This window comes from Schistocerca cancellata, unplaced genomic scaffold (genome assembly GCF_023864275.1).
Source record: "Schistocerca cancellata isolate TAMUIC-IGC-003103 unplaced genomic scaffold, iqSchCanc2.1 HiC_scaffold_239, whole genome shotgun sequence".
Taxonomy (NCBI): Eukaryota; Metazoa; Arthropoda; class Insecta; order Orthoptera; family Acrididae; genus Schistocerca; species Schistocerca cancellata.
Window position 1 is genome coordinate 10,001 of NW_026046261.1, and position 7,500 is coordinate 17,500.

Sequence of the window (7,500 nt, forward strand, 5' to 3'; positions counted from 1 at the left end):
GCACCCAACACCACCACACTGCCTCCTGTTACGGCACAGAAACAATGGCAGGAATGTATCACACAGGTCTGCCACTCCCTTGCCGCAACCACAGACGCGGCGCGCCTCCAGTCACGAGCGAAAAGCGCATCCTGACGAGACAGAACTGCTGTGACATACTGACGCTGCCTCAGACATTCACTTACAATGATCACTACCAACGAACCTGCCCCCCCCCCCCCCCCCCCAAACACACTATCTCTTACCATGTTGTGTACTGTAATCCAACCCATTTTGCACCTTAACCTAACCAAATTTGTAACGCAATTTGTACCGCAATGTAACGCAATTTGTACCGCAATGTAACGCAATTTGTACCGCAATGTAACGCAATTTGTAACGCAATTTGGTGTCTTAACCTAACCCACGTTGTGCCTTAACCTAACCCACGTTGTGCCTTAACCTAACCCACGTTGTGCCTTAACCTAACCCACGTTGTGCTTAAACCTAACCCACGTTGTGCCTTAACGTAACCCACGTTGTGCCTTAACGTAACCCACGTTGTGCCTTAACGTAACCCACGTTGTGCCTTAACGTAACCCACGTTGTGCCTTAACGTAACCCACGTTGTGCCTTAACGTAACCCACGTTGTGCCTTAACGTAACCCACGTTGTGCCTTAACGTAACCCACGTTGTGCCTTAACGTAACCCACGTTGTGCCTTAACGTAACCCACGTTGTGCCTTAACCTAACCCACGTTGCTGCCCTTAACGTAACCCACGTTGTGCCTTAACCTAACCCACGTTGTGCCTTAACCTAACCCCACGTTGTGCCTTAACCTAACCCACGTTGTGCCTTAACCTAACCCACGTTGTGCCTTAACCTAACCCACGTTGTGCCTTCACCTAACCCACGGGTGTGCCTTAACCTAACCCACGTTGTGCCTTAACCTAACCCACGTTGTGCCTTAACCTAACCCACGTTGTGCCTTAACCTAACCACGTTGTGCCTTAACCTAACCCACGTTGTGCCTTAACCTAACCCACGTTGTGCCTTAACCTGCTCTGTAATTGGCATATGACACGTTACATTAATCTAGTGTTGTCTAAACCACAACCTCTGAATATAGTTCGCTACTCGCACCGCCCACCCTCTTGTGTGTCGTTTTCATGTTGAACACTTCGCAAGTGTTGCTTACTTTTTACATGCTCCCGCTGTACACTGTAATGTGGACAACTGCAGGATGTACATCGCCCCCCCCCCCTCCACCCTGCCTTCGCACGCTGGTCGTTCAGGTGCTTGCGTGTTCAATGCCCTTCGCAGCTGTTCACTGGCATTCGCATGTCGAAGCGCTCAGTCTACGTCGTGGTACGGCCTGTGTCCACTGTCCGCTGATATCGTAAGCTTAATCCTCACATTGTACTGCACATAGGTCCGTATGTACTGAATGATACGCTGTGGCACATGTGTGACCGTACGACTGCGCCCAACAACAGCGAACCATACGGTCCAAATGTTGTGCACTCAGCCACGTGCCGTCTCCCATAACAGCTACATTGCAGTGTGGTACGCCATAGAGACGTGTGGGAGTAACGGACGCCCTGGATGGCGATCAGCATGAGCCGTCTGTTGATGTAGTGGCGCGTGTATTCAAACGTAGTCGTCCTCTTCTCACACAGTGTGATAGCATGGTGCACCGCGTTCCACATCTGCGACATGGTACAGATGCTGGGTTGACAGTCGGTCTCGTAATGGACATCGCATACGTAGGGGGCCACCTCCCACGTGTTCTCTAGTCGTGCACATTTTGTTGAGTGTATGTGGGCAGACGTAGTGTGTCGTGACACCTAACAGACAGGTATGCAATAATCGTTGCATTTGCAAACTGGGATGGACGTCTACGTTTGCTGGTGACGTGACGCAACGCAAATGAACAACTGGTAAACCCATTGTGGTGCGGTTGTTGTTGCTGGAGGTAAATCAGTAAGGGCAAATCTGTGTGTGAAGCGATACGCGGCGGTGGCTGGGTGGGACCGTCCCCGGCCGGTGAGGGGGGGCCGCCCGGCGTGCTGGCCGCGCGGTGCGTGGGCGCACGCGGCTACAGCCGGCTGGTGGGGGCGCCCAGTGGCAGGCGCGCCGGCCGACGGACGCGGCAGGCGGCGCAGCTGCGCGCCGGGGCACCCTGCGCGCGGCGCCGGGCGGCCAAAGTGGGGTCCCTCGCGGGCCCGGTGCGAAGCGCGGTGGACATCTGCAGTGTGCTGGTCCGACTGAGGACTGTGTGCGTTGAGGATGCGCCGCCGCCCGGCACTCGGCGCCGCGACGCCGTCTGCTGCTCGGTCGCCCCAGCGGTTCTCGCTGGTGGTTTGTATCGCAGTTGTGCAGACGTGTTGGCACGTGCGCTGTGCTGGGAGAGTTCGCTTCGGCACCCACGTGGGGCCTTTGCCCTTCTGTGGCGCTGGCGTTGGAGCTGCCGGTCACCGTAGGTGGCGCGTGTTGTCTCCCGCCGGCAATGCCACGACAGCACGCTCCCGGGCCTCTGTCGGCAGCGGCAAGCTCAGTTGGGAGCACGGGTGGTCGCACCTAAAGCGTCTACTCGCCTAACTCCGGGCGATTGCGCCTCTCTCGAACCCGACCAAGTACTTAGGACGGCGCTGCGCGCCGCCGGGACCTGAGAGGGTTTCGAGGTGTATTGTGCAGGGGAGCTCAGCCTCCTCCTGTTTGCAGAATAATTGAGCGACGCTTGCGTGTTCGCGCGGGCCCCTGGGACACACTCCCGGGCGGCCGGCTGCTCAGCTCTAGTTGACGCAGCTCCCTGGTTGATCCTGCCAGTAGTCATATGCTTGTCTCAAAGATTAAGCCATGCATGTCTCAGTACAAGCCGCATTAAGGTGAAACCGCGAATGGCTCATTAAATCAGTTATGGTTCCTTAGATCGTACCCACGTTACTTGGATAACTGTGGTAATTCTAGAGCTAATACATGCAAACAGAGTCCCGACCAGAGATGGAAGGGACGCTTTTATTAGATCAAAACCAATCGGTCGGCTCGTCCGGTCCGTTTGCCTTGGTGACTCTGAATAACTTTGGGCTGATCGCACGGTCCTCGTACCGGCGACGCATCTTTCAAATGTCTGCCTTATCAACTGTCGATGGTAGGTTCTGCGCCTACCATGGTTGTAACGGGTAACGGGGAATCAGGGTTCGATTCCGGAGAGGGAGCCTGAGAAACGGCTACCACATCCAAGGAAGGCAGCAGGCGCGCAAATTACCCACTCCGCGCACGGGGAGGTAGTGACGAAAAATAACGATACGGGACTCATCCGAGGCCCCGTAATCGGAATGAGTACACTTTAAATCCTTTAACGAGTATCTATTGGAGGGCAAGTCTGGTGCCAGCAGCCGCGGTAATTCCAGCTCCAATAGCGTATATTAAAGTTGTTGCGGTTAAAAAGCTCGTAGTTGGATTTGTGTCCCACGCTGTTGGTTCACCGCCCGTCGGTGTTTAACTGGCATGTATCGTGGGACGTCCTGCCGGTGGGGCGAGCCGAAGGCGTGCGACCGCCTCGTGCGTGTTCGTGCGTCCCGAGGCGGACCCCGTTGAAATCCTACCAAGGTGCTCTTTATTGAGTGTCTGGGTGGGCCGGCACGTTTACTTTGAACAAATTAGAGTGCTTAAAGCAGGCAAGCCCCGCTGAATACTGTGTGCATGGAATAATGGAATAGGACCTCGGTTCTATTTTGTTGGTTTTCGGAACCCGAGGTAATGATTAATAGGGACAGGCGGGGGCATTCGTATTGCGACGTTAGAGGTGAAATTCTTGGATCGTCGCAAGACGAACAGAAGCGAAAGCATTTGCCAAGTATGTTTTCATTAATCAAGAACGAAAGTTAGAGGTTCGAAGGCGATCAGATACCGCCCTAGTTCTAACCATAAACGATGCCAGCCAGCGATCCGCCGCAGTTCCTCCGATGACTCGGCGGGCAGCCTCCGGGAAACCAAAGCTTTTGGGTTCCGGGGGAAGTATGGTTGCAAAGCTGAAACTTAAAGGAATTGACGGAAGGGCACCACCAGGAGTGGAGCCTGCGGCTTAATTTGACTCAACACGGGAAACCTCACCAGGCCCGGACACCGGAAGGATTGACAGATTGATAGCTCTTTCTTGATTCGGTGGGTGGTGGTGCATGGCCGTTCTTAGTTGGTGGAGCGATTTGTCTGGTTAATTCGATAACGAACGAGACTCTAGCCTGCTAACTAGTCGCGTGACATCCTTCGTGCTGTCAGCGATTACTTTTCTTCTTAGAGGGACAGGCGGCTTCTAGCCGCACGAGATTGAGCAATAACAGGTCTGTGATGCCCTTAGATGTTCTGGGCCGCAGCGCGCTACACTGAAGGAATCAGCGTGTCTTCCTAGGCCGAAGGTCGGGGTAACCCGCTGAACCTCCTTCGTGCTAGGGATTGGGGCTTGCAATTGTTCCCCATGAACGAGGAATTCCAGTAAGCGCGAGTCATAAGCTCGCGTTGATTACGTCCCTGCCCTTTGTACACACCGCCCGTCGCTACTACCGATTGAATGATTAGTGAGGTCTTCGACTGGTACGCGGCATCGACTCTGTCGTTGCCGATGCTACCGGAAAGATGACCAAACTTGATCATTTAGAGGAAGTAAAAGTCGTAACAAGGTTTCCGTAGGTGAACCTGCGGAAGGATCATTACCGACTAGACTGCATGTCTTTCGATGTGCGTGTCGTGTCGCGCAACACGCTACCTGTACGGCAGCAGCCGTGCGCCGCGTGCGGAACCACGCGTGCCTCTCAAAACTAACGGACAAAATGTTGTGTGGTACGAGCGCTGAAGCTCTGGAGCGGCTGGCCTGCGGCACCTGGCGCCTGGCGCCGGTTTTGAATGACTTTCGCCCGAGTGCCTGTCCGCTCCGGTGTGGAGCCGTACGACGCCCATCGGCCGTGAGGCCGTTGGACACAGAACGCTGGAACAGGGGCCGTCAAACGCCTCAGTCCCGCCTATGCAACTGTTTTGAAAGAGACAGTGGAAACTAAACAAAAAAGATCACCCAGGACGGTGGATCACTCGGCTCGTGGGTCGATGAAGAACGCAGCAAATTGCGCGTCGACTGTGAACTGCAGGGACACATGAACATCGACGTTTCGAACGCACATTGCGGTCCATGGATTCCGTTCCCGGGCACGTCTGGCTGAGGGTCGGCTACGTATACTGAAGCGCGCGGCGTTTGTCCGCCCTTCGGAGACCTGGGAGTGTCGTGGCGCCTGTGGGCCGGCCGCGTCTCCTTAAACGTGCGATGCGCGCCCGTCGCCTGGCGGTTCGCATACCGGTACTTTCTCGGTAGCGTGCACAGCCGGCTGGCGGTGTGGCGTGCGACACCTCGTACAACGACCTCAGAGCAGGCGAGACTACCCGCTGAATTTAAGCATATTACTAAGCGGAGGAAAAGAAACTAACAAGGATTCCCCCCAGTAGCGGCGAGCGAACAGGGAAGAGTCCAGCACCGAACCCCGCAGGCTGCCGCCTGTCGTGGCATGTGGTGTTTGGAGGGTCCACTACCCCGACGCCTCGCGCCGAGCCCAAGTCCAACTTGAATGAGGCCACGGCCCGTAGAGGGTGCCAGGCCCGTAGCGGCCGGTGCGAGCGTCGGCGGGACCTCTCCTTCGAGTCGGGTTGCTTGAGAGTGCAGCTCCAAGTGGGTGGTAAACTCCATCTGAGACTAAATATGACCACGAGACCGATAGCGAACAAGTACCGTGAGGGAAAGTTGAAAAGAACTTTGAAGAGAGAGTTCAAAAGTACGTGAAACCGTTCTGGGGTAAACGTGAGAAGTCCGAAAGGTCGAACGGGTGAGATTCACGCCCATCCGGCCACTGGCTCCCGCCCTCGGCAGATGGGGCCGGCCGCCCGCGCGGAGCAATCCGCGGCGCGGGTCGTGTCCGGTTGCCTTTCCACTCGCCGCGGGGTGGGGCCGTTCCGGTGTGCGGTGGGCCGCACTTCTCCCCTAGTAGGACGTCGCGACCCGCTGGGTGCCGGCCTACGGCCCGGGTGCGCAGCCTGTCCTTCCGCGGGCCTCGGTTCGCGTCTGTTGGGCAGAGCCCCGGTGTCCTGGCTGGCTGCTCGGCGGTATATCTGGAGGAGTCGATTCGCCCCTTTGGGCGCTCGGGCTCCCGGCAAGCGCGCGCGGTTCTTCCCGGATGACGGACCTACCTGGCCCGGCCCCGGACCCGCGCCGCTGTTGGCTCGGGATGCTCTCGGGCGGAATAATCGCTCCCGTCAGCGGCGCTTCAGCTTTGGACAATTTCACGACCCGTCTTGAAACACGGACCAAGGAGTCTAACATGTGCGCGAGTCATTGGGCTGTACGAAACCTAAAGGCGTAATGAAAGTGAAGGTCTCGCCTTGCGCGGGCCGAGGGAGGATGGGGCTTCCCCGCCCTTCACGGGGCGGCGGCCTCCGCACTCCCGGGGCGTCTCGTCCTCATTGCGAGGTGAGGCGCACCTAGAGCGTACACGTTGGGACCCGAAAGATGGTGAACTATGCCTGGCCAGGACGAAGTCAGGGGAAACCCTGATGGAGGTCCGTAGCGATTCTGACGTGCAAATCGATCGTCGGAGCTGGGTATAGGGGCGAAAGACTAATCGAACCATCTAGTAGCTGGTTCCCTCCGAAGTTTCCCTCAGGATAGCTGGTGCTCGTACGAGTCTCATCCGGTAAAGCGAATGATTAGAGGCCTTGGGGCCGAAACGACCTCAACCTATTCTCAAACTTTAAATGGGTGAGATCTCCGGCTTGCTTGATATGCTGAAGCCGCGAGCAAACGACTCGGATCGGAGTGCCAAGTGGGCCACTTTTGGTAAGCAGAACTGGCGCTGTGGGATGAACCAAACGCCGAGTTAAGGCGCCCGAATCGACGCTCATGGGAAACCATGAAAGGCGTTGGTTGCTTAAGACAGCAGGACGGTGGCCATGGAAGTCGGAATCCGCTAAGGAGTGTGTAACAACTCACCTGCCGAAGCAACTAGCCCTGAAAATGGATGGCGCTGAAGCGTCGTGCCTATACTCGGCCGTCAGTCTGGCAGTCATGGCCGGTCCTTGCGGCCGGCCGCGAAGCCCTGACGAGTAGGAGGGTCGCGGCGGTGGGCGCAGAAGGGTCTGGGCGTGAGCCTGCCTGGAGCCGCCGTCGGTGCAGATCTTGGTGGTAGTAGCAAATACTCCAGCGAGGCCCTGGAGGGCTGACGCGGAGAAGGGTTTCGTGTGAACAGCCGTTGCACACGAGTCAGTCGATCCTAAGCCCTAGGAGAAATCCGATGTTGATGGGGGCCGTCATAGCATGATGCACTTTGTGCTGGCCCCCGTTGGGCGAAAGGGAATCCGGTTCCTATTCCGGAACCCGGCAGCGGAACCGATACAAGTCGGGCCCCTCTTTTAGAGATGCTCGTCGGGGTAACCCAAAAGGACCCGGAGACGCCGTCGGGAGATCGGGGAAGAGTTTTCTTTTC

The 7,500-nt window shown here is 56.8% G+C and overlaps 2 non-coding genes and 1 pseudogene across 2 annotated transcripts in view; all 3 read left to right on the forward strand.

Annotated features, from left to right (window-relative positions):
- The first annotated feature begins 2,789 nt into the window (after window positions 1–2,789).
- Window positions 2,790–4,692, forward strand: LOC126113131 (small subunit ribosomal RNA). Its single transcript, XR_007524718.1, has one exon. It is a non-coding gene; the product is annotated as a small subunit ribosomal RNA (ribosomal RNA).
- A 353-nt stretch (window positions 4,693–5,045) lies between these two features.
- On the forward strand, window positions 5,046–5,199 carry LOC126113124 (5.8S ribosomal RNA; annotated as a pseudogene).
- Window positions 5,200–5,386: 187 nt separating this feature from the next.
- Window positions 5,387–7,500, forward strand: part of LOC126113138 (large subunit ribosomal RNA) — a 4,212-nt gene continuing 2,098 nt past the window's right edge. Inside the window, exon 1 of the ribosomal RNA XR_007524724.1 lies at window positions 5,387–7,500. This exon is cut by the window's right edge and continues 2,098 nt beyond it. This is a non-coding gene — a ribosomal RNA (large subunit ribosomal RNA).